This window comes from Narcine bancroftii, chromosome 2, assembly GCF_036971445.1.
Source record: "Narcine bancroftii isolate sNarBan1 chromosome 2, sNarBan1.hap1, whole genome shotgun sequence".
NCBI classification, from domain to species: Eukaryota; Metazoa; Chordata; class Chondrichthyes; order Torpediniformes; family Narcinidae; genus Narcine; species Narcine bancroftii.
The window spans coordinates 25813050-25820459 of NC_091470.1; the positions used below are offsets into that span (position 1 = coordinate 25813050).

General features: G+C 42.3%; 1 long non-coding RNA gene across 1 annotated transcript; it reads left to right on the plus strand.

Moving 5' to 3' along the window:
* Window positions 1–3130: 3130 nt before the first annotated feature.
* LOC138752270 (uncharacterized) lies at window positions 3131–3953 on the plus strand. The gene is made up of 2 exons (XR_011350465.1): window positions 3131–3333; window positions 3612–3953. It is a non-coding gene; the product is annotated as an uncharacterized lncRNA (long non-coding RNA).
* Window positions 3954–7410: the final 3457 nt, after the last annotated feature.

The following is a 7410-nucleotide window of genomic DNA, read 5'->3' on the forward strand; positions in this document are numbered from 1 at the left end:
AACAAGCAGTGCTGGAGATTAAAATGAATCCCAGGTCCATTGACCAGTATGGCAGTACCATAGTGAATGCTCTCAAGAGCCTTTAGGTATCGTCAATCACACAAGTTGAAGGAATCCAATATTGGGATTGATTGATTGACCAGGTGGAGCCAACACATCTGGTGAGAAATCAAATAACTATTGAGGTTGACAGGGGACAGTGTAAGATTACACAGAGAGGAACTGATCCCATAATATTCAGACGGCAACATTTCCAGCTGTACGCTCCTGGATTTTGATCATGTTACAGTTACGATTCACAGTGCTTGTCTCAACATCTTTCTGCCATTCACTCCTAATATACCCAAGGAAACCTGTCACTTGAATGAACAAATAAAAGTATCCCTATATATCAGAAAGTACCACTTGAAAAGTAATGTTTCTCTACTCTCTGCCTGCTATCTACATTCTAGGGGCATGCAGTGTCTACCTGCTAAAATTCCATCCTTAATATTATTCCAATATAGAGTTGTAGAGTCACACAGCACAGAGCTTCTTTAGTCCACTTTGTCCATGTCAACCATTCGTTCAACTTCCCTTCATTATATTTGCAGACACCAGTGTGTTATATGTCACAATTCTTCAAGTGGGATCAACCCAATATTGTATTATTTCCAGAAGTTATAGAAGTCCAAAATGGCTGAAATTTTGTCATATCCTTCACCCATCTTTTATTTTCCTCCAGTTCTCGCTGCGTAAGTCGACAGCAATTGGAGCTCAGTTTGGTCGAACCTCTTCCAGAAATGGAAATCCTAACGAAGTAAATAAATTCAATTGCTTTAACGGTGCTCAGTGAAATGAGTTAATTGGGAAGGCTGCTGTGTTTCCTAGCATGGGAGATGCTGTTAATGAACAAGGCTTTGCAATAATTTACTGTCTGTTTTGGATAAACCATTGTTTTTTTTATGAGGAGATTTTGAGACATAAAGGTGTGTCATAAATATTGTTTCAACCTATGACAAAAGGCTAGCTTGGGTTAAAATTAGGATAGATCTTATCTCAGTATGCCTTGGATGCTTGTTCTCATTACCCTCTCTGTTTCTTTTTTTTTCCGTCAACATTCGCATGTATCAACTTGAGGCATGATTAATAGTGATCAAGGCAGGTACATTAGAACCTCCAAACTGCCTGCAGACAAGTGGGACATTGAGAATTCATTTGGTGCATGCTCAGAAGGTGTAGCAGCACCCCAGAGGATTTGGACTGAAAATTACATCCTCGGTAAGGCATCAGGCAGCAGTGACCACCACCCAATCTGGGGCATTGAAGCATGGTCATGTGCCCCATCGATGTGCTGCTGACCGAAACTAACTCGTAAAACCCATCGAGGAGCCCTTTGATTCCAACCTTCAAGTATTGTGTTTTACAGGGTTAAGGAGAAAAAGTGTGGGGTGTGGGGGAGAGAGGGATGGTCTACCGAGTGAGAGAGTATGATGCATAAACTTTCTTTTCAACTGCGTGCATAACTTTGTGATGAACATAAAACATAGGACATAGAAACCTACAATACAGTAGAGGCCCTTTGGCCCATAGTGTGGTACTGACATCAAAACCTACCCTACCAACTGCCAAGAATATCCCTATGTTGTAACCCTCCAATTTTCTCAGCTCCACGTAGCTATCTAATAGTCTCTTAAAAGCTTTATTGTACCTGGCTCCACCACTGTTGCCAGCAGTGCATTCCATGCACCCATCACTCTTAGTATGCAGAACCTACCTCTTACATCCCCCCTGTACATTCCCAGGCAGCTTAAATCTATTCTCCCTGATGTTAACCATTTTAGCTCTGGGATAAAGCCTCTGGCCATCCACTCAATTAATGCCCCTTATCATCTATCCTCCATCGCTCATCCTCCATCACTGCAAGGAGAAAAGAACAAGTTCACTTAACCCCTCCTCATCAGGCATGCTCTCCATGTTGGACCTGGCTTAACTCCATGTCAGAAGGGAGGTGGACCAAATCAGAATAGCTTGGATAATTTCAATAATACGTGGGCTATGACAAAAATATACATTTCACAATATGTGCCTCTGAGGTAAATTAGTTGTGTGTTTGTTTTTTTTTTAAATTCTCTCTGATCCCTCCCTTTAATCCTATCTGCCCCATTTTGGAAGCTTTCTCTCTCCATTAGAAAAGGGCAGTCTAGGCAATGGTGACTATGGCCCTGGTACAGCAATAGGTGGACTTGCTGTGCAGAGGATTGAGGTGCGCAATGCCAAACCAGTCAAGACCACTTGAATGGCGGGGCTGTCAACTTTGATAGTTTGTTGAGAATTGAGGATTACTTACTGTAGACCTGTGAGAGACCTTCTCCTGAGTTAACACCCGCAGAACTCTTTCCAAAATGTCCGATGCCAACAAAACACAAGTTTTGGCTGGATTACCTCAACACGGTTAGGAGCATTTGCATGTTATTATAAACACAGTTACTATGGGTTTAATACTCTTAAAGATGATTTTCAATGGATTTGTAAGGGTGTGGGCAGGTGCGATAACACTCAATTTGGCTCTTTAATCAGGGCAGTTATGTCAACCAAAGGATCAGATTTACCAGTCACAAATGTGTTCAACAGGTTGCGGATCCTTTTGCTTTGAAGTACTGAGCAATGTTGCTGCAGAACTTGATGACTTTACCTTGGATAAACTGAAATTCCATCTGCATCAGATCTCTTACAAGCAGGGAGCGAGTCAGATCATTTTATGTCAACAGACCATCAAACTTCAATGAGAAGAGGGAGGAATTTGGACTTCAAGACCAGCACTTGAATTATCTAGTCTAAGAAGTCTGTACACTAAATGCAGGTATCACAGCGCCTGATAACCTGAATACGCCTGGGATTGTTTGACTTCAGAAGTGAAGCGGGCACGGGACTGGTCAGTACTTGGAGAGTAGACCGCCAAGAAACACCAGGTGCTATAGGTTTCTGTGAGGAGGGTTTGGACAAAGTGGTGACTCCCTGTCTACTTTACAGTAGACAAAAGGTAAAGAATTTCATGTATGTTACATTCTAAATGCAGCATTATGTGACAATAATGGAACATTTACCTTAAAATGAGATTCATGTACAATGGTTGGCATGGGTAATGTGAACTCAAGGACTTTATGACTAAAATATATTGCATTAGTAATGGAATATGGAAAAAAAATCCATTTTACTTAGTCCATGACTGATGGAAGAGCTTGGTTTTCTCTAATCTGCCATAAAAATAGTTAACCTCATCCTTGGATTAATATCATCTCTTTCTTCAGAATGGCATTAAAAAAAAACTCTGATCGTCATTAACATATCGTGGTAATTAATGAAGGGGAAAAGAAAGGAAAGGCAGAGGGAAGGAAGATGAAGAGAGAGGACGAGGGAGAATGAGAAAAAAATAATGAAAGATGTAGGGGAAAAGGGACAGGATGAAAGAGGGACAGAAAGAGAGAGAAAGGGTGGGAGCAACACAGCAAGAATTTGAGGACAGGGAGAGTGAGAGTGGAGAATGGAGACAGAAAAAGGGAAAAAATAGATGGGTGGCAGAAAAGAAGGAATGAAAAAAAAAGTGACCTGCTTTCCATTATATCTTTCAGATTCACTTCAGGGCATCTAATAATGGCCCACAAATTGCACTCGTGAAGGAAGGAGATACAACAGTCAATGTGGGCACAGCAAAGCCCAATCTTATCTGCTCACACTTGAGAAATATTGGAAAGGACTCAACCAAGAGGCCTTGCCAGCAGTACCGGAGTCTCATTCTATCAGCATGAATTGTACTTTACCCATGTTCAGAAGGAAAAAACGCTTGTCTTCAACGGATTCTATTTTTGAATTGATGTGACTGCAAACAGCACTCAGAAGCTTTGTTTCTGTAAAACCATTTAATGTTCGAAATGAATAAAATGGCCAATCTGTGTTGGGAACTATTCCTGGAATGTGGGTCTAAAACTGAAATTGAGGTTTGAAGGGGAAGTCGGTGCTATGTTACCCAGATTTATTAGTTAGATTGATGAATCATGCCCAATTATAATACATCCATGTGTGCAAAATATCACATGGAGTGATACTGAAACATTTAGATTCTTAATGAGGAGAAAATAATACTGAATTTATTTCATAAGGTCTGAAAAATAATCTCTTTTGCTTGAAATTAACCTGTAAAAACCTTACAAACTTTAGAGATGTTCAAACACAAGTATTTATTCTTCTGTCACTCAGGAGGTACTGGTCTCTGGATTAAAGGTTAGAGATTGCCTTCATTGTCATGTAATAACAACGTTTGCAATCAGCAGAAATTGCCTGCTGCCTCTGACAGAGAAAGAAAAGCAAAAGAGAACCACCTCCCCCCCCACCCCCCAGAGTGAGCGAGTGCCCACGGATTTGTCTCCGGTGCTCCTGCAGCCTCTGCGGCCCTACGGACTCCAATCCAAACCATCGGCAACTCAAGGTCCAGATCCCAAACCCTCCACCCCCCCCCACCCACCGACGTGATGCTCTCGGCATCCTCTTGCATTCCGATTGCAGTACCTGGTACCCCCTTCAGCTAGTCTTGAGCAGTCCACAGCCTGTGTGGGTTCTTCGCCTCGAGTTGCCCAGAGCAACTGTGCGTCTTTCAGCCGTGGATACCCTCACTGGTCTGCTGCCGTGGTCGCTGGCCCATGGGTTGTCTCCTCTGCTTCTCCCTCTCAAGCGGAACGTGGTCTCCCCGTTTTCTGGTGCCCCGCACCAGTCCTTGGCTTCCCTAGCACCTGCAAACCCTTGTGGATGCTGCCGATCATAGGAGCCGCTGTCTTGGGTCCAGAACCCGTGGTCACGAGATTTTGAAATGAACCACTGACGGTTCCTTAACAGAACCTTTAAAGCCTGTCTGGAGCTGTCAGCAGTCGGACTGGGCAATTCAATCCTTCAGAGGAGCACTGTCTCCGCTCCCCACTCTCCCGGGGTCCTCACCAGTGACAGCGCTACTGTTCCAGCAGCGCCGCCATTTCCACCAACTATCAATCCCTGCTACCTGGCAACGGATACCAATAATATCCAATAAATCAACTTTCCATGGACTTATTCCATCATTTTAATATAGGGATGGTCTTGAGATCTCCATTTGATTACCATGACTAACCTCAATCTATCTGCCAAGGGAAGTAATCTATCGGATATCGTCCTCTTCAGGGACATATGTAATGTGGTGATAAGTTGGGCTCCAACACTCATAAAAAACATTGGGGCACATGTTCCAAACAACATTTTGGATGTTTACGGATGAATCAGCAATGGGTGTTAAATTCGAATACTGTGCACAGTTCTGTTCTCAGTTAAAGGCAGGCCATTGTACATGAGGTAGCTCTTGGAGCATTTTCCTGAAATAGCTGAGGAAACACTTTGTAGGATCACCCAGTCATTGTCTTACCCTCGAGTCCTCTGACCTCACGCCAAATGGTTAAATGGAAAATAAATAAATGTTTAAAATTCATGGGGCATAGAGAAATATTACAATTGGATAGTTGGCTTTTTAGGTTGCAGGGGCTTTCCTTTTCCAGGTTATAAACTTAATAGGAGTAGAAAATCAATTTTTGTCAGTACAGCAAAAACCCCTGTTATATGGAATTCAAGCAACCCGCAGCCCCAAGCAACTGGGAAGAAAAAATTGCAGAAGAAAAATAGATTCGGCGTTTAAAATGGGCACATCTTGCCGTTAGTTCGCCAACCTGAAAATTCACTTTTCTGGCATCCATACTGTGGATGCCAGCTATCAGCGGTTTTACTGTACACATCAGTATCAGCGCATTGTCTGCTCTTCTGAAATACACTCTAAAGATTTCATTGGAACTGAATTTCAGATGCAGTGTTCAATGTGCTACCAAATCGTTCATTTGCTGTTGGCGAACGAAGATGATTTTCTTGATAATATGATTCACTCTTATATGCCAGCCAAATGAGTGGTTCTTTAGTCAGTGATGGAGCACCGTCTCCAGTGACTTAGGAATTTAGAGCACAACCACCTTCTGTTTGCACCCTCTGCCCCCACTAACACAGCTAAGGATCCAACATATATTTCTACACATTTTATCCTGGTGTCTTTCAGATTGTTTACTTATGTAATCAACCGAAATAAATTAAGCTTTTTTCTCCTTTACTCCGTGCACGTGTCCTTCACTGCTCATTCCAAAATCTTTTGGGTATAAATTTATAATCCCAAATAAGAGACCCGAGGCTGGACCTAAATTGGGCCGCGCACTTCATTAGAATTTTATGCGTGAGCTGCGGCCACCTGTTGCACCTCCACAGGCTCCTTATCCAAACACTGAGAGACATAACCTCCACTGCAGTGCCTGGAAGGTGATTCCCAGGAGATGGTTTGGAGTGGGGCCAGGAGGGGCTGTCATCAGAGATTTGGAACCTAGGATTACTCCGTCAACTTCTGGTCCTCCAGGGTGGCTTGGGGTTTTTGTAAACACACGAGGCTCGATTCAAAATTAGCACTCAGATTTCCATTGAAAAAATCTTGATGCACTTGTGAGGCCCACACGGATTCCTACCTGTTTGTCCCCCACCTAGTTTTATCCCTCGATTCTCCCTCTGCTTACCTGCAGCACTTGCAGCTTATGTTAGGCTCTCCCCGGGGGGGGGGGGTGGGAGGGGGTGTTGAGGGGATGAGAAACAGACGTATAATTTTGGGTTCAACATTTCACAAGTGTTACTGGTGCACAAGAAGTCACTCCCTGGAATTGGGCCTCACTGCGAAGCAGGTGCAAGAAGCTGCAGCCTACATTATGTCTGATTCATGTTCATTGAAAAGTCCTTCATGTCGCACCAGGCCCTGACTAGAGGGAGTTTTCATTCCTGTTCTTCATTTGTCAAAGTTGCTTTCAATGAACCCACTTCTGTTTTACATGAACTTTATTTCCAGACTCTGCAGATTCTGCCCACATTATGGGAATTGTTACAGATTTTATGTACATATTAATATCCTCTGTAACTTATCATTAAATATTGATTAAGCATTTATAAATATAAAGGAGAAGGATAGCAGAACCACAATGTAGTTACGAGAGCCTCAGGATTTAGTTCTCAAACTAAATGCTTTGTTGTACCTTCTGCAGAATTCTGTAGGTAAGAGGTTTGGCAGTGAAGTGGAAATGTATAAATTTAAATCTCTATTACTCCACCCTTATTCATCTACCGTTGCAAAGTTAACTAATATGTAGATCATGTAAATTATTGGATGGGTCTGTTCAGCCATGGGTATTTAACACATTTGACCTGTGAAGTGGAAAGAGATAATTTATATATTTAAAATAATTAAAACCTCATAACTTTCAAATTAATCCAAAATTCAAATGCATGAAATATTTTGAATTTAACTGTGAGTGCAGCTCGAAGGACATAAATGCA